Source organism: Malus domestica, chromosome 13, assembly GCF_042453785.1.
Source record: "Malus domestica chromosome 13, GDT2T_hap1".
NCBI classification, from domain to species: domain Eukaryota; kingdom Viridiplantae; phylum Streptophyta; class Magnoliopsida; order Rosales; family Rosaceae; genus Malus; species Malus domestica.
The window spans coordinates 34684714-34706984 of NC_091673.1; the positions used below are offsets into that span (position 1 = coordinate 34684714).

The 22271-nt window shown below is 36.4% G+C and overlaps 1 long non-coding RNA gene across 1 annotated transcript; it reads left to right on the forward strand.

Annotated features, from left to right (window-relative positions):
* Positions 1–18984: 18984 nt before the first annotated feature.
* LOC139190313 (uncharacterized) lies at positions 18985–21335 on the forward strand. Its single transcript, XR_011574449.1, has 5 exons — positions 18985–19199; positions 19283–19442; positions 19548–19616; positions 20316–20374; positions 21270–21335. It is a non-coding gene; the product is annotated as an uncharacterized lncRNA (long non-coding RNA).
* The last annotated feature ends 936 nt before the right edge of the window (positions 21336–22271 follow it).

The window sequence follows — 22271 nt, forward strand, 5'->3', positions numbered from 1 at the left end:
GACCTTCTTCACATAACCATCATGTCCAAAAGGTTCCTGGTCATAGGATTGTCGGAGGGATACTGACAATGCATAGACCGGTACATACTATGTCCGCTTCAATTAGAAGGATGGAAAGTCTCATCCCATTCGTGTAGTGACACTAAGACAAGTATATAGGTGCTCATTAAGGGAATGAGTTCACTGAACACAATCGAACAAGAGTACTTGCATGGAGGTCTACTCACATGTCAAGCAAGTAACTCTAATAGTTGGAATAATGTAAGTAGTCCTTTGACCTGAGGCATCATCGTTGTCTTGTGGTTAAGTACTTGATCTTTGATTATGTCAAAGTCACTCCATCCGCGGGTGTCCACGGCATAGTCGGGGTTAAGCCACTTAGTCATGAAGGCAAGTGAATGCACAACAAGGAATCTCTAATCCTCGTTAAGAGAGGATGAATACTCTAAGATATGATTCTGGAATCTTCGGCCGAAGTATCGAGCGTAATGAATGAAAGCATTCCTATACAACTCAATTGAATCATATAAGAAGGAATAATCACATTAGGGGTTTGACATAATATATCCATACCCTAGTGATGTGATTGAGAGTATTGTTTTAGAGAAGGATCGAATTGCATTGTAATTCCAACTGAATAGGTTCTCCGAACAACTTCTACATTAGCTTGGGTAGCCATGATATATGGTTAGATGTCACTCATGGCTTGTGAGTTCTTCTAGATGATTAAATGTAGTCGTCAAAGAAGAAGGTGAATTAAAAGTAAGTTTTAATTCACTAAGTGATTGGATTAAATATAATCAATTGGATTGGTGTCAATCACCTCACTGCCTTGCTAATTAGAACCTAAAACGATTGTTCACCAATACACTCTTGTAGTGAGTAACTAATGGATAATGGAAATAATTAATTGGATTAATTAAGTGTTGTGATTAATTAGAAAGTCTAAAGAAATCATAAAAGCGATATAAGATCGTTTTGGGCTTAAAGAAACTTTTGGGTTTAATTGGGCCCATTGGGCTTTTATTCAAGCATTGGATGACTTAAAATAAATAAAAGCCCAAAGCCCAAACAACACAAAGGGGGCCGGCCAAATGAGGGAGAGAAAGGTCAAATGTTGACTTGTTTCTTTTTGGCTATAAAAGGAACTTTATAGCAAATGTTTCATTAGGGTTTTTGAAGTGTTAAAAGAACAAAAGAGAAAAAGAAAAATATCTCTCTAACACTCAAAGGGCCGGCCACCATAGAGGGATTTTAGCTAATCATCTTTTCACCCCTTTGGTTATTCCTTCATCCTTCTCACTACACTAGTGGGTGAGGATCTTTAGAGGTTTTCAATTTTGGAAACTTGAAGAGAACCTAGGAGCACTCATACTAAACAAAGTGGAGGAGGCAAGGAAGAAGGCTAGGCTCAAGGAGTTCAAGGAGCAAAGGGCTTGGAGGTGGTCCATCCTTGGTCTAAGATCTAGATCAAGAGGTATAAAACTACTCCTAAACTTTGTTCTTATATAAATTTGTTTTTGATGCATCTTACATAAACCTATGCAACTTGAAGGGGATTTTCATAACTAGAGCTTTGATATTATTTGATAACATGCTTCCGTTGCTTTCGTATATAAATCTTGAATTGTATATGCATGCTAGTCACTAGAAATCCCACATGAATCTCATAGAATTCCCTTTCAAGTGGTATCAGAGCCAAAGGTTTATGTATGATGTGTCCTTTTGGATTTTATGCATATGGGTTTTAATATGATGTATGACATATTATTTCTTCATTCAAAGTATGTTTATCTTTTGTTTTTCAAATGTTGAAAAATGTGAATCAAGAGTTGAAAAAGATACGCATGCAAAAAGGTGTTTTGGATGCATGAATGAAGATTGAGTTTTGAACAAAATTTGGGGTTTTGTTCCATAGGGGAGGGCACGGTTTTGGGGGTGGTTTTGGCTTGTGTTTGTGTTTTATTGTAAACCACTCACACATCCTTTTTAAAGCTAGAAAGAAGAGATCTTGTCACTTTTGGTTTTGGGTTTGAAAAATCACCAAGAATGTACAAATCTTGAAATAGTGTTCATGGTTTTGTTCTTGGTGTTCATGGTTTTGTTCTTGGTGTTCATGGTTTTGGTTTTGGTGAAAATGGTTTTGTTTTGTGTTGGTGAAAATGGTTTTGTTTTGTGTTCTTACTTCATTATTTGGTTTTAGATGGTATACTTACCATCCATAGCCTTCCCAAATATTTAATAAATCCTAGACTTGACTAGGTGAATTTTCATCACTTTTTCTTAAAGTCCTTAAAGCCTAAGTCAAGTGACAAGTAAAATTTGGATTTTTTCTACATTATGTTGATTTAATGCTTTGTGTAAGAAACCTCTCATCCCCATTATGTGGCCGGCCTCCCTAGTGGATTTATCCACTTGTGGGGCTATTTTGTATTTTTGAAAAGTTGATATTTACTTTCAAGTATTTACGGTTTGACCCCTAACTTTTTGTATTTGCATTTAGGCCCCTACTAACTAGAAAGTTTAAATATTTGATTTTAATTTTGTTAGTTGTTTAAACTCATATTAATATTATGCCCATATGCACTAAATCTAAATGTTTATGTTGCATTCCATATGATTATTTAATGTGATTAAGTAGTTAGAAAAATGGGTGACTATGGACTTATGCCTTAAACGATAATTGAGCTATGAGATAAGGCGCTAAACTCAAATTGTTTGAACTTTGGGAATGTGTTTTAATTACTGTTTCATTTGGACCTTGTCACGTTGGACATTAATCTATCTCTCCCTCTTAGTATATGTAATTTGTAGGAATTTGAACAAATCGTTTTGTAATTCTTATTACTTCTTAATCTCTTTTAGTTAGTTGATTCCCTCTAGTGCTAGACTAGAGTTTCTTTAACTATTGGTAAGGAGACATAACTAAAAGAGGGTTTTTGACATGAGATTAAAGATTAAATGGGTCCAACGCCCTAATTAGCAATGAATGATCGTCTTTCATTTCTAATGGCTCAATGAAAATGTTTTAATTGGATTGAAAAGCACGTAATTAAATTGACACAACCTCCCCGAGTTCTTATTCAACAATGTTGGCTCATTGTTGCAATAACCTAATAAGTCCATGGTCATCCAAGAGCCTAAGATAAATATAAAGTCCAAATTCAAAGGAATGCAAAAACCGTAGTAGTAGTAGTTACTTCCAATATTTGAAAAGTTCATTTTTTGATATTGATTTGTTTTTCTTAAAACAAATAGTGGGAGTATCATACGCTACTAAACTATAATGAATACAATTAGTAGTTATATATATCTCCAATATTTTGAAAAATGTTTTGATATTGATTTGTTTTATGAAAACGAATAGTGGGGATATCATATGCTACTAATTTCATTAACTTTAGACTAGTAGTTATAATAGGACACAATTTATTTGAATGTGATTAAATAAATAAAATTGATGAGACCTTAAAATCCCTCAACCAACATACAATATTAAGTTGAAAGCGTAAGAGTGCTTTGAACACTTTTTCGTGGCCTTCCACCGTGGTAGGCTCCAATCGTTTATGACTTGTACACCGCCTTCACCCTATCATGGGAGAGTGCAAAGTGCATGCTTATACTCAGGAGGAGTTTATTTAAAACATTTGATGAGGTTAAGGTAGGCAACGAGTGTGGCCAACATCGTATCATCGTGAGGTCATACTTGAACCCCTATCTAAACCGGCATGGTGGGACAAAACTTAACTAAGAGAAATTGTGCCAACATCATATCATTGTAAGGCATTGTTCTCTAGAGGCCAAAAAGATAGGTAATCACAAGAGGTTGTTGTGAATGGGTAGTAATACCCTCTCATTATTATTTTTGCTAGCCGACATCGTATCATCGTGAGGTGGGCTTGGTAATAGTGAGCCTCCCATAACCCGCTAGGAGCTTTCATTGAAATCTCCCGGATTCCATCTTGAGGGATATGGAATTTGCCAAAAATGGTGGGTGGTGTCATTCGGTTTAAAGACCCGAATCGTTTGACTTAATCAACAATCAAACTAATTATTTTATTGTTTAGGTATTTAGATATGGTTGGAAGCACACTCGCGAAAATACTCGACAAACATTGCCTAGAGGGGCACAATTTCCCATCATGGTATCGTAATGTCAAGATTCTCCTAACATTGGAGAAGATTGTTTACGTGCTAGACAAGGCCCCACCTCACATACCTCTCGGCCCCGAGGCCACTGAGGATGAACGTGCTAAGTATGACAAGCACGTTGAGGATGATACACAAGCCAAGTGCTATCTGTTGGCTTCCATGAATGAGGAGCTACAGAGACAGCACGAGGGTATGGACAGTGCATCTTCCATCATACTCCATCTTACGGAGTTATATGGTGAAGGGACGCGCAACCGTCGCTTTAGCACTATCAGTGAACTTGTGAAGACCAAGATGGTCAAGGGGGCTCCAGTGCATCAACATGTACTGAAGATGATAGGACTCATTGAACAATTGGAGAACCTAGGTACTCCACTTGACGTGGAATTGGCCCAGGACTTCATATTGGCTTCTCTTTCTAATTCATTCTCTCAGTTCGTAATGAACTACAATATGAATAAGATAGATAGTACTCTATCTGAGTTACTAAACATGTTAGTAACTACCGAGAAGACTATGAAGAAAGAGAACGTTGTAGGGACTGCTGCAGTAGCCTACAACAAGCCATCCTCTTCCAAGGCCAAGCTGCAAGGCAAAGGCAAAGGGAAGGAGAAGAAGTCTCCCACTCCTAAGCCGCAAGGAGGAGTGAGGAAAAAGAAGGCAAAGGAGCCCAAGGGGACTTGCCACCACTGTGGAAAGGAGGGGCATTGGAAGAGGAATTGCAGGTTATACCTTGCAACTCTTAAGGACAAGCCACAAGGTATGGTTTATGTTCTTATTGTCAATTCTAATTGTTAGATCTTCTAAAATTTATATTTGATATAAAGGGCTAATTACTTGTATAATTGTATATAGGTGGAGGAGCCAAGTAGAAGAGGAACAAGCAAAGAAAAGTGTGGCGAAGGGTTCGGCCACCATGTTTTTGCTTACTACTTAGGAAGTTTGTTAGGCATTTAAAGATAGTCTTTAAACTTTCTTATTTTGTTAAGAACTTATACTGTGGCTTCATATGATGGAAGACCACTATTAGTGCCTACATGAAGGTATATAATTAGTCTCTAAATGTATAGAGCTAATTCTTTTTGTATTAAACATTATGAATGTTTGAATTATCATATTAATGTAATGTGATGAATGCCTTCTAATATATTATTTCCTTAAAGTAGTGTTATGAATTGAATATTGTCTTGTTGTATCCTAGTTGAGATACAAGATTTATATCACTTATTGTAATGTGATAACCAAACTTTAGACTTATCATTTATGGATAGATCTCACATGTAGAACATAGAAGGATACAATGAATCTTTAGATTTGGTTCCAATTGTCTACCTATGAGTTCTATAAGAAATGACAAAGATCTAGAGATTCCTTTCTTGAAGAAAAGGAAGATCACATTATAATGATATAAGTAATAAGAAAAACGTTTCTTATATGGTTATCACTTAAACCACAATAATCAAGATCACTCTTGATTCAATTAGTAGTTTTGAACAACTAATTGGGCATTCTTTAAATTGTTTTAAAATGTCAATTGTGTTAGTGATTAAACCAAGAAAGAAGTGTCTAAATCTATAAAATGTTTAAAGATTTTAGTCACTTAATAACGAGACATTAACTTAGTGAAGATTGAAACAAACGAGCTTGAAAGGTTTTAAAGCTATTACACAATGTCCTCTACCCGTATACTCCACGTTTATACATTTTGAATGTATGAAGTGATTTCTCATTAAAGTCATGAGAAATAGTGGGAGGTGTGAAAATGGATATAAACTCAAATATGATTGGTTTATAGTTGTCTAAAGAATAATAGTACTTGACTATTATTAAGATTTTGTAATTTTAATTGTTAAAGGACTCAAGCTCTTCAAACGTTAAAATTCTATGTTGTGTAACATTCTAAAGAATAGTCTTTGAATGTTAGTTTCGTCAACCTAACATAAAATGGTTATATGTTGAGAGTTGTCCATCATTCTCTTTTATGAGAACAAGCTAATAACAAAGCCCATGAACAAATTTGATGAAACAAAAGGGAATAGTTTCAAAATGAGTCACAACATATAGTTTAACAACAAGACAATCCAAATTCAACATCTTATGTAACTATAACGCTCTATGTAGTTTTGATAAAGAATTATATCAACCACTTGGAAGGAATGGTTGAGTTTCTATATCCTTAGTAGGAGCCATACTTCCACTAAAGACTTGGATAATTCTTATATTACTACATTAAAGGTCTTAGTATGACTAAAACTTGTAGTATGGTGTATGACACCATATAATTTAAATGAATAGACTTGACAAAGCAAGTCACACATTTCAAAAGGAATTACTTGAGAAGGAATTCTTTTGTGTATGATTTGTTTAAATAACTTGTGTTAGCTAGAGTTGTTGATAGTCTCAAAATAGTTGAGACATCATCAATAAGCTAATGGATCTTAATGATTGTCAATAGATCCAAGACAAGTTAGTGGGAGCAATATGCATTCAAATCAAGAAAATATAATTGTTAAGTTTTTGAATGAATGCTAAGTTACAACAAGGCCAGTGGGAGTGGTGTCATAATTTGAGCAACAAGATATGAATAAAGTCTATTTGATAGACTTGATAGAACATAGATGTTACTCGAAAATTGACAAAACATGACACGGTCAATTTTAAAGTATAAACTTGAAATTGGACTTATTGATATAGCAAGGCTATCTCAAGAATGTTATTTGGGGAGATTAAATCTCAAATGTTGAAGATTCAAGAAAGCATTTTCCTATATGATAGAAAAACCACTTTCGTAACCCTTAAAATGAATGTGTCACAATCACAAAAGGGACACATGTATGGACTTGTGAGTAGATATCCAAAAGTGAAGAACCATATGGGTTGTCACTTTAAGATATTACTATATCCCAGGATCAGAACCAAAGCAACTGATAAAGTATTATTGCCTTTAAGAAAGGAACATCAGAGTAGGACTCTGGAAGCGTGCATTCACTTAGGTTATTAACCAAAGTGAAAATAACCCATTTTAACAAATGGAACTTCATAATGGATGAAGTACTAATCATATGAATGTATTGTAAGTATTATACTACAATGGTCCTAAGGTTGGAGCAAAGTTTGTATAAAGTATACAAACGAAATATATGACGATATATTGTTTTAGAAACTGCTTCACTAGGTGTTTTGAATGGAAGGGGTTCTTTTAGAACCAATGATTGAATCCAAACCATAAGGTCGTTAGTAGGACACTACGACGTAATGGGGTGATAGCTCAAACCATGGAATCAAGGTCTCATCAAAGTATTCGAACACAAGAAAGAGACATCATCAAATGTTTTGGAAACATTTGATAAGTGAATCCCTTTTAAATAAAAAGGATTAATGCATAACCAAGTTAACCTATGAGCATAAGCTCTCTCAACTAGCATGTATAAGATACACTAGTGATTGACTTTAGTGCAAGTGGGAGATTGTTGGAAATATGCCCTGAAAGTCAATCTTTGGAAGAAACCTTTCAGGACAATAAATGGATGTATAGATGACTCTTATACATCAAATGGCAAAGATACTATTTAGGACTATCTCTATAAACAATATATGTCCTAAATGGTGAATCCATGGACAATGGATCGATTGAAGAAGTAATATAATGAAGTCAAACTACAGAGACCTTCTTCACATAACCATCATGTCCAAAAGGTTCCTGGTCATAAGATTGTCGGAGGGTTACTGACAATGCATAGACCGGTACATACTATGTCCGCTTCAATTAGAAGGATGGAAAGTCTCATCCCATTCGTGTAGTGACACTAAGACAAGTATGTAGGTGCTCATTAAGGGAATGAGTTCACTGAACCAAGGAAGAAAATATCGGTAATATCGGAAATATCGGTAGTCCGAAAACACGGAAATATCGATGGAAATATCGGGATAATATCGATATCGATAAAAATTACATGGAAACCACGGAAATTGTAAGAAAAACTTGGAAATTTTTAATGAAACTTTGTAGGATGTTTATTTAGTCAATTATCTATTAGTTTATCACAAAAAATTGGAAGGAAATGCATTGCATGATGGATTTAACTGATTTAAGTTGATTATATAGCGAGCTGGCAAACATTGTGAGTGTAGAAAATATGTAGTAATTAATGAAAGAAGTTTAAACACACCATAATCATTTATATATAATTAATTAGTACAATATTTGGAGGTTTTATTTAGGATATTAAAAAAAAAAGGGAGTGAATAAAATGATGAAGAATAATGTGCCGAATTTGACAATTTAAATTTCTTACACATAAGCATGCGTCTAGGCGTTGAAGTTCCAAATTATAGTATATCAATTAACAATTGAAAATCAATACATTGAATAAGACTAAACTTTAATTTGGATGCCGATTATGTTTTTTCAAGTTGATATAAAGTAAAAGTATTGAATTTTGGAAGCCAGGAGTGTGTCAATTGAATTTTGGGCGGCGTGCAAGGTATCAATCTCTTCGTCTCTTCGAGGGCTACAACTTTCCTTTTTGTTTCACTCAATTTCGTTGCGTATTGAAAAAGTTATACTCATTTGAATCTTACCCAGTTTCCGGCGACCTCAGTAGCTTTCGAGGAAATTTCCGGCCAAACCACAATGATTCAGACATCGTGTGAGGTACCATTCTCTTCGTCTCTTCGAGGGCTACAACTTTCCTTTTTGTTTCACTCAATTTCGTTGCGTATTGAAAAAGTTATACTCATTTGAATCTTACCCAGTTTCCGGCGACCTCAGTAGCTTTCGAGGCAATTTCGGGCCAAACCACTGCGAGTTGGCCGGTGTGCAAGGTATCAATCTCTTCGTCTCGTCGAGTAGTACAACTTTCCTTTTTGTTTCACTCAATTTCGTTGAGTATTGAAAAAGTTATACTCATTTGAATCTTACCCAGTTTCCGGCGACCTCAGTGACTTTCGAGGCATTTTCCGGCCAAACCACGATCATTCAGACGTCGTGTGAGGTACCATTCTCTTCGTCTCTTCGAGGGCTACAACTTTCATTTTTGTCTTGCTTGATTTCGTTGAGTTTTGACAAAGTTATGACTGTTTAAAGTGGGTGTAAAATTTCGGCCGAAATTTTGATTTTTTCTCCCATTGGGCGAGTCCCACATCGCCCATGCAAGGAAGTGAGCAAGCCATTTTTCCTATAAAAGCCACACTCCCCTGTTGAGATATCCAAAGCTTGTTTGGTCTTTGGGCCATTATCAAGTGAAGTATGTGTTGAGTTTACTTAACATATTTAAGTATTTTTTTAATAAAATATTGCGATATTATCGATAATTTTGAAAATATCGCGATATTTTCGATATTATCGATAATATCGCGATATTTTAACGAAAATAGGTTGGATAGTTAAAAAAATTTCGGAACTCCAAAAAAACGATAATATCGGCGATATTTCACCGATATTATCGATTTTTTCTTCCTTGCACTAAACACAATCGAACGAGAGTACTTGCATGGAGGTCTACTCACATGTCAAGCAAGTAACTCTAATAGTTGGAATAATGTAAGTAGTCCTTTGACCTGAGGCATCATCGTTGTCTTGTGGTTAAGTACTTGATCTTTGATTATGTCAAAGTCACTCCATCCGCGGGTGTCCACGGCATAGTCGAGGTTAAGCCACTTAGTCATGAAGGCAAGTGAATGCGCAACAAGGAATCTCTAATCCTCGTTAAGAGAGGATGAATACTCTAAGATATGTTTCTGGAATCTTCGGCCGAAGTATCGAGCGTAATGAAGGAAAGCGTTCCTATACGACTCAATTGAATCATATAAGAAGGAATAATCACATTAGGGGTTTGACATAATATATCCATACCCTAGTGATGTGATTGAGAGTATTGTTTTAGAGAAGGATCAAATTGCATTGTAATTCCAACTGAATAGGTTCTCCGAACAACTTCTACATTAGCTTGGGTAGCCATGATATATGGTTAGATGTCACTCATGGCTTGTGAGTTCTTCTAGATGATTAAATGTAGTCGTCAAAGAAGAAGGTGAATTAAAAGTAAGTTTTAATTCACTAAGTGATTGGATTAAATATAATCAATTGGATTGGTGCCAATCACCTCACTGCCTTGCTAATTAGAACCTAAAACGATTGTTCACCAATACACTCTTGTAGTGAGTAACTAATGGATGATGGAAATAATTAATTGGATTAATTAAGTGTTGTGATTAATTAGAAAGTCTAAAGAAATCATAAAAGCGATATAAGATCGTTTTGGGCTTAAAGAAACGTTCGGGTTTAATTGGGCCCATTGGGCCTAAACCCATTGGGCTTTTATTCAAGCATTGGATGACTTGAAATAAATAAAAGCCCAAAGCCCAAACAACACAAAGGGGGCCGGCCAAAGGAGGGAGAGAAAGGTCAAATGTTGACTTGTTTCTTTTTGGCTATAAAAGGAACTTTATAGCAAATGTTTCATTAGGGTTTTTGAAGTGTTAAAAGAACAAAAGAGAAAAATAAAAATATCTCTCTAACACTGAAAGGGCCGGCCACCATAGGGGGATTTTAGCTAATCATCTTTTCACCCCTTTGGTTATTCCTTCATCCTTCTCACTACACTAGTGGGTAAGGATCTTTAGAGGTTTTCAATTTTGGAAACTTGAAGAGAACCTAGGAGCACTCATACTAAACAAAGTGGAGGAGGCAAGTGAAGGAAAAATTTTGTCCTAGCTAAGAACGAGTAAGAACATTTGAATACACATGCAAACTATTAACACATTAAAGTAGGCATGCATTCAAAAACAATTCATGAAACCCATGACTTTCAAAGCCTAGTATATGGTGAACAAAAAGACTCTTTAACAACATTAAAGAGAATGAAGAATTTAGAGGTTCTTTACCCTTGAAGCTCATCCTTGTTTACACAAGGGATTCACCCAAGTGGAGGGCCTTCAAGTCACCTCCTTGCTCCTTGGATCTTGCTTGTAATTTCCTTCTCCTTTTGTGCTCCTTTGGTCCTTGAGGATGTGAGGAAAGGATCTCCAAAACACCAAAGGTTTGGTGTCTCTAAGTCTCCACACCAAGGGTGAGGTGTGAAGATGAAATGGATGACTTAGAGAAGAAAAGATTGCTAGATTAATCTCCTTTAAGTGGCCGGCCTCTTTGTAGAGAGAAAGAGAGAAAATGTTTCACCTCTTTGCCTCAAAGAAAAACCCTAATGAAAATAAAGTTATAAAGTTGCTTTTATACTTCACTACAAGTGAGTGGCAAACTTGTAATTAATCCAAGTTTGCAACATTCACCCTAATGGCCGGCCTTCCCTTTGTTATTGGCTAATTGCCCATTTTGTTTTGGTTGTCATACAACTTAAACATAATGGGCCTTATGGACCAAAACGCTTTTGGGCCCCGAAGCCCAAAATTAACTTAAAAGCCCAATACGAACATTTTGTATAATTAATTAACTATTTAATTAACCTTGACCATTTTTCAATCAAACCATTTAATTGCATATCCATTTCATTTGATTTCTTCACTTTCATCCTTACTCGGTGTACGATCCATTAGGTTCCATTTAGCGAGGTAGTGAGCGATTGTTACTCTTAACGATCGATTGTGAATTGAAACCGCATTTCAATTCTCCCTTAAAATTAGTGTTTGCTAATCTTTAGGGCTTCCACAAACCATGAGTGACACCTAGCAGCATGTCATGGTTACCCAAGCTAATTAGAAGTGGTTGGAGAACCTATCCAGTTACAACTACAATGCAATACGGTCATTCTCTAATACAATACTCTTAATCACATTGTTTGAATGATAGTTTGTTTCATGTCTACTATCCAATGTGATACTTCTCTATATGATTCAATTGAATATGATTTAGAACAAACTTCCTAAGTCATATTCATATGCTTTGGCCAAAGACTCTCGAATCATATCTTAGAGTATTCTCCTTCCACCATGGAAGGTTAGAGATCCCTTGTTGTACATTCATATGCCTACATGACTAGATAGCTTGACCCCAACAATGCCGTGGACACTCCAATGGAATGCCTTTGACATGATCAAAGGTCAAGGACCTAACCATTAGACATCTATGATGCCACAGGTCAAAAGACTACTTTGCATATTGCAACTATCGAGTTCTTACATGACATGTATGTTCGAACTCTCTTTTGATCGTTGTTCAGTGTACTCGATTACTCTTTCGAGCACCTATGTGTTTGTCTTAGTGTCCAACACTAAATGACTTGAGACTAGTCATACTCACGCTTGAGTCGACATAACACATACTAACCTTAGCGGATTGTCAATGCCCAATTGGCAATCCTATGGCTAGGAACGTTTTAGGAATGAACATAAGAGAAAGGTCTCGGTAATCTAACTTACTTAAATCACTTATCTCTTAGATTAAATACATTCCTTGGATTCCCTTATTGCTTAAACACATGATACAATAAATAGTGATTAACAATAAGCTTTGCCCTTCATTAAACATATAAAAGTTTAATACATTAAGTATTCCAAAAGCTATTACATCAATGAGTGGCTTTGTGGGCATACTTCCAACAGCAAGGAAGGAGGCTAGGCTCAAGGAGTTCAAGGAGCAAAGGGCTTAGAGGTGGTCCATCCTTGGTCTAAGATCTAGATCAAGAGGTATAAAACTACTCCTAAACTTTGTTCTTATATAAATTTGTTTTTGATGCATCTTACATAAACCTATGCATCTTGAAGGGGATTTTCATGACTAGAGCTTTGATATTATTTGATAACATGCTTCCGTTGCTTTCGTATATAAATCTTGAATTGTATATGCATGCTAGTCACTAGAAATCCCACATGAATCTCATAGAATTCCCTTCACGATCGTCATGACGCCTTGATGTGTTGTGCCAGGGAGTTGTAGGGCGAACTCCAGGTAAGTGGGCAGTATTTCTGTTTATACCTATATGCTATCGAAATTCCCAGAAATTGAGTTCAAATGAAAGTGTTTTTCTAAAATGCCATGCATGCATATATGAGTTATATGAATTGATAATTGATGCATATATATATATATGTGAATTGGTGCTGTGGACGCACAGGTGAGTATCAGGTGAGTTTATTTGATTCATGTGAATCATTGATGATGTATATTATGTGGATAGCTCATAACCTGCAATCATGGTGTTAGTGCTTATATTATTCACCTGCACCGCACGCTCACCTTGGATCCAAGTAGGTGCATGTCGTACAGACCATGAGAGGGTTCTGACATGTCGTACAGACCATGAGAGGGTTCCGACTGATAGGTGACCTTAGATATGTGCACAGATTATTGATGAGAGAAGCACTAGAGCGTATTATTACACCATTCATGTTGTACAGACTACTTCAGGTAGTTCCAACTTATATGCAGTGTAGTGTCGTACAGGTCACCGAGGTGACTCCGGTTTGGATTGGATATTGAGCTATAGAATTAACCGTACATGACCAACTACAGGGTCTCCGGTTAATTCACCATTTCACCTGTTACATTGATGCATCATTCATTCTGTTTTTTGAAATTATAACATGGCATACTTTCTGGTTTTTGAGAAAAATTGATGATTTGAGATTTATGAAAAGTATTATGCTATTATGCTATTTTCTGGGAAAGTATACAGGTTTTACAGCAAGGGGTTAGAAATGTTTTAAATGAAAAGTTTTCGAAAAACTTTGTTTTACTGACCCACTCAATTTTGTTTTGCGCCCCTCCAGGTTCAAGTTAGCAGAGCTTTGGTGGCCACGAGGAATCCAACGGTGTTCTGACAGAATTCACAAAAGTAGGACTCACCCTCGGGTGTTTCATCTTAGTAACTGTTTTTTTTTAAGCTTCCAAACTGTGTAAATGGTTACGTCACTCTCACGTGACGGCCAACATGCCCTCCTTCGGGATGGGGTGTGTCAGTTGGTATCAGAGCCTAGGTTGCAATTCTGGACATCTTGAGAATTTCCTAGTGTCTTCTGTCAGAACTATACCGCCTCGTAGCGAGCCACGTAGTTCGGATGAGCCTAATTTCCCTGATATAATAGTTTGGGGGGAAACTATTGCCATTGTGATTCAGTCTATTATCTAAAGGAACCTTTGAGACTGGTTATAAGTTAAATTTGAATCACTTTATGGAAATGAAAGACCGGAGGGAGCAGATCGATGGCTTAATCATTTGGAAAAGGCGTTTCAGATTCTGCAAGTTAAGGGAATCTTTCTTTGGAAAGGTAGGTCGAGATGACTACCTGGTTTCTGAGTATTGAAATTGCATCCTGGTGGAGATAGGAGTCTTATACGATGTCACCGGAAGAAACAGCTGAATGAGAATTGTTTAAAGAGTTGTTTAAGAAAAGGTTTATTCCTCCGGCATATATGGACGGTAAGAAACAAGAGTTTACAATTTGAGACAAGGAAAAGAATGAGAATCAAAGGAAAGATGACCACGGTTAAGGTCATGTGTCTCAAGAACCTCACAAGACTTAGAGCTTTAAAAGAAGTGGAGTTAATTCTAGTTCTGCCAGCAGAGATTTTAGTACCATTGGTCAGATGCGAAGTGGTAGATTTACTGGAGATCCTAGATTACAAAGGCGAGGTGACTCTGGTAGAGGAAATGTACCTTTGTGCCATAAGTATAATAGCATACACTTTGGAGAGTGTAGGCGGGAAAGCAGAGCATGCTTTACATGTGGACAAATCGGAAATAGAGCTATAAGATACTCAGAATCTTTCGGGCTTGATCATGGGCACGTTAAACATTATTGGTTACTTTACTAGAGTTTTAATTGATTGTGATGTAGAAATTTTATGTTATTGACGATGTTGCCAAAGAGAGTAATGTTGGAGCACGATCGAGGCGTATATATGTATTTCTGATGAAGAGCAAGATGATAATATTGCACCCTTAAGAATTGTTGCTTACTTATCGAGATGACAGTGAGTTATCGTTATTGCGGGCTGCAAACCGTAATATCTATAACTTATTTGTTGGATTCGTTAAGCAAGTAAACAGGTAGGTCATTCTATGTCGGTTATGATTATTCAGGGTGTCCAGTGATGGTGGAAGATATAGTTATGCCCGTGAATCTTATCTCGTTAGACATTAAGGATTTTGACATGATTTTAGACGCAGATTGGATGCATTATAATCGTGCCAATATGGATTGCTACGGAAAATCAGTTACTTTCCATTGTCTTGGATTATCAGAGGTTACTTTTGTGATTGAGCAAAGTGGAGTGAGGCGTACCGTTATTTCTGTTGTGAGAGCAAAGAGATTGTTATCAAAAGGTTGCCAAGGATACCTAGCTCATGTGGTGTTGCAGGATCGTACTCCTAGTATTGTGGATGACGTACGAGTGGTAGACATTCTCCTAATGTGTTTCCGGAATGATTTACATGGATTGCCATCAGACGGAGATGTGGTGTTCACTATTGAATTGTCTCCAAGTACAGACTTTATGCTATAGATTGGTTCCTACAGAGTTAAAGGAATTGAAAATTCAGTCACAGGAATTGGTTGATAAAGGTTTTAGTCAACCTAGTACGTTACTTTGGAAAACCCCAGCTTTGTTTATAAGGAAGAAAGACGGGACCTTAAGAATATGTATGGATATTAGGTAATTGAATCAGGTAACGAGTAAGAACCGTTATCCATTGCCGCGCACTGATGATTGTTTGATCAGCTTAGAGGTGCCTATGTGTTTTCAAGGAAAGAGTTGAGGTCTGGTATACTCTTAAGTTGAAAGTAAAGCATGCTAGTCAATTTGAGTTGGTGTTGCAATGTTTGAGGGAACATTGATAGTAAAGCATGCTAGTCAATTTGAGTTGGTGTTGCAATGTTTGAGTTGGTGATGCAATTTGAGTTGGTGTTGTAGGGTCTCCGGTTAATTCACCATTTCACCTGTTACATTGATGCATCATTCATTTTGTTTTTGAAATTATAACATGGCATACTTTCTGGTTTTTGAGAAAAATTGATGATTTGAGATTTATGAAAAGTATTATGCTATTATGCTATTTTCTGGGAAAGTATACAGGTTTTACAACGAAGGGTTAGAAATGTTTTAAATGAAAAGTTTTCGAAAAACTTTGTTTTACTGACCCACTCAATTTTGTTTTGCGCCCTCTAGGTTCAAGTTAGCAGAGCTTTGGTGGCCACGAGGAATCCAACGGTGTTCTGACAGAATTCACAAAAGTAGGACTCACCCTCGGGTGTTTCATCTAAGTAACTGTTTTTTTTTAAGCTTCCAAACTGTGTAAATGGTTACGTCACTCTCACGTGACGGCCAACATGCCCTCCTTCGGGATGGGATGTGTCAAAAACTATAAAATTTTAAAATACATTTGAAATTAAACGTACCAACTTTGGATACGTTTAAATTCTAAAGAATGTATTAAAAATTCAAATATACTAAAAAAATAAGTAAGTAACCAAATATGCCTCTAATAAATTTAAAAAATATATATTGAATCAAATTCTTGAAAAAATAACAAATATTTATTAACGAAATAAAAAAAATAAAGCGTCTACATCAAAACACTCTTAAAAAAAAAGGAACTTTAACGAAAAGCTTTCATACTGTTCATTTCAACGAAAAATCACATTTTTAAACTAAAAAAATCAATTCTGATATTATTCACTTTACCCTTTATTTTGACCTTATTGTTAGAACTCAAAATTTTCAAATATTTTTCATTAAATTTCCTTAAAAAAAAATACATATAACAAAACAAGGAGACATAAAGGACGTAAGCCAAACTACATCAAGCGACGCCATTTTAATGGATATCCTTTATCGGTCGGTAATTTATGTTATTTTTATTATCCATCTTCGTCCTCCAATGTACGGTCCAGATTCAAAACTGTATTGCCTTCAGACAAAAATATGCAATCCAACGTCAACACTTTTCTAGTAACCAACAGAGACAAATCACGTGTTTATACCTCCATACATATCTTCGTGGATTGTCTGCCTTCCCATTTCCATACTTTTCCCATCCTCTCTTATTTGTGTGGTCACGGTTAAATCACGTCAACATTTTATATTAATTTTTTTATAAAAATAATAAAGTAAAAAGTAATAGGAATATAAAATATTGACGTGGCTTAACCGTGACCATACAAAATAGGAGGGGATGAGAAGAGTATGGAAATGGGAGGGCAGACAATCCACTTCCATTGTCAAAATGACATGACTCGAAATGCGAGTTACCGCTAAGGATAGGCAGCGGTTATGGCTGGCGAGTAACCATGATTATTTATCCATAACCGTTTATGCTCATACCTGCATAACCGTTTACCCGTTAGGTAATTGCCTAAACGGTTATACCCATACCCATAACTGTTTATAAACAGTTAACCATACCCATAATATCATACCTATTTAACCGTAACCGTTTAATACCTATTTACCCATTTACCATTTTTAACCCGTTTATCCTTCTTTTTTATACCATTACCCTTTTTTTACCCGTCTACATATTTTTTTAACAACTTTAAAATTAAAAAAAATTGTCATAATTTTCTTTTTTTTTGACAATTAAACACTGTTATAGGTACATTCATTATACATTTCCGTATTATAATTTTTTAAGTCCTTATACCATTCCAATAATTGAAATAATAGTTTACGAACAATATTTTTAACTGTTACCAATGAAGGTAATATAATATTTGCTAAGTATTCTTGGGTTACGAAAACTGTTTAGAAGATAGTATTATTGGGTTATTTAACCCATAATTGATGCGTAAAATAAGTTAACACACAAATTAAACCCTCTTTTTATCAATTGTAGTAAAGTATGTAAGTAGGGATCGTTCTAGGCCGGGGATTAGGAGGGATTGCTAAATCACTTGGAAACTGACTTGAAAACGTAAAAACAAAGTTTAAAACACTAACTATACTCAAAGAATGCAAAATTATACTTTAAAACACTAAAACAAACCAAAAGACTCAAAACAGCCCCTAAACACTCAAAACTACCTTAAAAACACAATCTGGGCAATTTTGGGACTCTCACACAAACTTGGACAAATTTTGGTTTTCTAATGAACTAAAACACTTAAAAACATAATCTAAGACAAGTTCTAATTAATATGACTCAAAGAAATAAGATGGGGTTGATTTTCGACGAAAATAATTAAATTAAGACAAGAACAAAGTAAACAAATTCTTAGACAAATTTGGGTGAATGAAAACACTCTAACACACAACCAAAACATAAATTAAACACTTTGAAACAATAAAGTAAAAGGGGGATTTTGGTTTTAATGAATTTGAAAACAAAACAAACTTTGTAAAACAAAACAGATTGTAAGTGAATTTGAATGAAACTTATGGATGGAAGGCTAGCTAGGAGGTTCTTCTCCACACATGTCACACTTGCATACAAAACGATTTCCAGTTGCTTTTCGATAAGCTATGAATACTCAACGCCCCAAATTAACCGTGAATTGCACTAATTAACCCTCAGTTTTTTCCACAAGTTATTAGGTTGGATGATTGCATACGACAACCCAAAACATTCCCTACAAGTTCCCTACATGAATTGCATAATAAAGATACATGCAAGAATCATTAAGTTCTATGAAAAACATAAGCATTGACGAGGCACTCGTTACTATGATTTGCATGAAACTTATGCCAAGAGTTTACTTAACGTGATTGTGACTAGCAACCTTCACTACTTGTGAATATAAGTTTATAACGATTAGGTGAAACTCCCTTATATTCTAGTGTGACAGCCCGTCCCGGAATTTTAATTCCGAGGACATGAAAAGATGAAAATGCCCTTAAACGGGACTAAGGGGCGAAAATTTAACAATTTGGATTGAGTTGGACACGTGGGATCCCCACATCCCTCAAAACTTTCCCCAATTCCCGTACCTTGTCTCTCTATCTCTCTTCCCTCACGACTCTCTCTCACTCTCAGTTCTCTCTCTTCCTCTCCGACGCTCAACCTCACCCAAAACCACCTAAAACATAAACAAACGTCCAAGATAAGACCACATTTGGACTCCTGGAACTTCCACGATCACGTAGACATCAATTTCAGGTAAGTTTTGCTTCGAAAAACCCTAGTTTCAAAGTTCCCGTGAAATGGTACTGTTCATGATCTTCTAAATGACTACGTTTTAGGCTAAAAAAAGATCACAGCGGGCTTAGTGAGGTCCCAAGGAAGCTCGGAGTGCTTCGTTGGAAGTTTTTGGACGTAAGAACACGGAGATTGACAAGTTCAAAGTTTGGCCGGAGCTTTCGAGGAATTTTCCGGCGAATCCCCGGCGAGTTAGGAGTCGAGGTAGGTATCAATCTCTTCGTCTCGTCAAGTACTACAACTTTCCTTTTTGTTTCACTCAATTTCGTTGAGTATTGAAGAAGTTATACTCATTTGAAAAATACCCAGTTTCCGGCGACCTCCGAGGCTTTCGAGGCATTTTCCGGAAAAAATACGGCTAACTAGGTGTTTTGCAAGGTACCATTCTCTTTGTCTTTTCAAGGGCTACAACTTTCGTTTTTGAATCACTTGATTTCGTTGAGAAATGACAAAGTTATGGCAATTTGAAAAACTGCCCAGAAAACGGCCGCCGGAAAAACCAGTCCGGCGACCCAAGGAAGAAGAAGGTGCTACAGTAAAAATAAAAAAATAAAAATAAAATTATTTTAAAAATATGTCGACGTCCGTGACGTCGAGTAGATCACTGTGGTATATTCATATACCTAAATTGAACACCGTATGAGAAAGTTATTGAAGATTGTTGGTTAGGTGTTCAAATAACGTTTTATAGTTTTCACATTTAGGTGAAAATGTGAATTGATGATCCGACCGTTGGATCGTCACCAAACTTTGATACGTTGTAATACGTAATATTTGAGGATTATTGGAACTTACGGATTGGGAATCCGAGTTACGGATCTTCCGGAATTGGAATTGTAAGTCCATAATATAAAATGTTAACCGTCACTTAGTTTTGGAAATTGACGGAGATCCGACCGTTGGATGGTAATGAAATTTTAGGATGTTGTCCTAGAGGTATAATGTGAACCTCTGGAAGTTATGGATTTAAAATCTGAGGGGTGGATCTTCCGGATCAATCTACGTAGTGACGTATTTTATATAAGTTATATATTTTATCGATATGAATTCTGAGGTTGGAATTGATTATTGTTTTAGGCGCCGATCGTCATGACGCCTTGGCGTATTGTGCTAGGGAGTTGTAGGGCGAACTCCAGGTGAGTGGGCAGTTTTGTTTTCCGTATATATATATACTTGACGTTTCCCAGAAATTGAATTGAAATGAAAATATGTTTAAAATGAAATGCATATGAGTTATGTGGAAAAACGGGAAGTGAAATACCATGCATAGAATTGATATGAAAAGTATATAGAAATGTGAGTTGAAATGCCATGCATGAATTAATATATGATGCATATGTATGAATTGGTGCGGTGGACGCACAAGTAAGAATTGATTTATGATGCATATGTATGAAATGGTGCGGTGGACGCACATGTGAGTATTTAATTACTGTTATGATGATGATGATATATATTGAGCTCAAATCCTGCACCATGGTTTAGTGCTTATAGTATTCACCGCATCGCACGCTCGCCTTGGATCCAAGTAGATGCTAGTCGTACAGTCCACGCGGAGTGGGTACGACAGACCAGTCGCGAGAGTGTTAGTGAGATTCCGACTGGTGGGTGACCTTAGATTATGTGCACAGATGATTTATGAGAAGCACTAGAGCGTAACTTGTGTGCAGAAGGCCGGACGGGTCACAGAGGTGACTCCGGTAGAGTGATAATGATAGATTTTGAGCTCTAGGTTCAACCGTACAGGGCTATTAGAGGGCCTCCGGTTGATTACTTTCTTGCACCTGATATGATTATTGTTGATGCATCCATACTTAACTGTTGAATTAGACATGGCATGGCATGATTGATAAAAAAAAATGTTGAGTTAATGAATTAAAGTATTGAGAATATATATGTATAATTATATTTTACATTTCTGGGAAAATATACAGGTTTTACGGAGAGGGGTTACAACGTTTTGAAAAATGTTTGGATTTGGAAAAGAATTGTTTTACTGACCCACTCAATTTTGGTTTTGCGCCCCTCCAGGTTCAGGAATCACAAAGGTGTGGTGACTACGAGGAATTCGACGGTGTTCTGACAGATTGGACAAAATTAGGACTCACCTTCGGGTGTATCAATTTAAATTGTATCTTAAAGCTTCCGTACTGTGCAAATGGTTACGTCACTCTCACGTGACGGCCAGCATGCCCTCCTTCGGGACGGGGTGTGTCACTAGCGTCAAATTCATGCATGAAAATTAAGCGTGCACTCTTAACCAACATACACAAATTAGTTTTTATATGAACGGATAAGTAAATTGAATTCACAACTTATGAATCACAACTGGATGTAATCAAATCATATTGCAAGTATGAACATAGTTTCGAATCACCCCCTAACTAAGAGGGGTTTAGTTCCTCATACTTACAAAGCAAAGATACATAAAATTAGACATTAAAATCAAAGGAAAGAAAACACCTAAAATGCTCCAACTTGGTAGCAAGTGCATCCAAGATTCCTCCTTTCCCTTGCTTGCGGCAGATTGGGTTATGGACAGATTTTGGGTAGTTTTATGATGTAGAATGGATGGGGAATGGTATGGAAGGGTTTAGGGTGAGTGTGGAGGAGTGTTTGATGGTTGGAGGGTGGTGGAGAACTAGGCAAAGAGGGTGGAAGAAGGTGGAGTGGCTGTTATGTTTTCTAGGCACTAGAATGGTGTTTTTGGGGTGTTTTGCTTCCTAGGGTGTGTATGGACGAATTTTTGTGATAAAATGATGAATATGGGGGATTGTCCTTCGGCCAAGGGGTGTAAACATGTATTTATAGGCCCCCAAAAACCTTAGAAAATCAGGTTAGGTTAAGGATGAAATGCATGGCAATTTGTGTGTGTGGTGTGCAATGGTCCAAGGGTGAAAATGAAGTAATGATGCAAAGTGTGAAGGGTAAAATGGAGTGGTGTTGTAGCTAGGGAGCATGAATGATTGTGTACATTGCATAGAGATGGAAAGGGAGGTGAAATGTGTCAACAAATGGGTCAAAGGTGCAACA